Here is a 573-nt window from a genome sequence, read left to right on the forward strand (position 1 = left end):
ATACAGGAACTGTTGCAGTCCAACGAACATGTCATAACCTCTGTTTCACAAGAAATGAAAGAGTTTATAATAAAAGAGGTTGCTCTTCTAGATAAAAGGTTAATTATTTGATAGGAAAAACTCGAAGACGATATTTGATAAATGGAAAAGGGTTGGGAAAAGTTACTAAAAAGTCATTTGACGGATTATAATTAGAATAAGCTGTAAAATTTTTATATAGAGCAAAAAAAAAAAAATACTTATCATTGCAGGTATCATCACCCCAATCAGTTACAAGAGCGGAAAGAGAATTAGGAAAAGGAAAAGAGAAGAAAGTTGAAATTCTCGATCTAACCCAAAGCTTATGCTAATAAAAGTAAAGTTGGAGAACATGTGATTCATAAAACTCGAAAGAATCTTTGCTAAGATAACTAGTAGCTAAAATAACTGTTTCGGATTACGGAACATGCACCACTTCTCACTATTCATAAATGATGAGAGCGTAAGTCATGATAACGACAATATTTTATGCACCACAAAATGAACGAGCTCTTAATAGAGGCGGTTTGCTGTAATGAACCTTGAAAGACCTTG

This window comes from Macrobrachium rosenbergii, chromosome 55 (assembly GCF_040412425.1).
Source record: "Macrobrachium rosenbergii isolate ZJJX-2024 chromosome 55, ASM4041242v1, whole genome shotgun sequence".
Classification (NCBI taxonomy): domain Eukaryota; kingdom Metazoa; phylum Arthropoda; class Malacostraca; order Decapoda; family Palaemonidae; genus Macrobrachium; species Macrobrachium rosenbergii.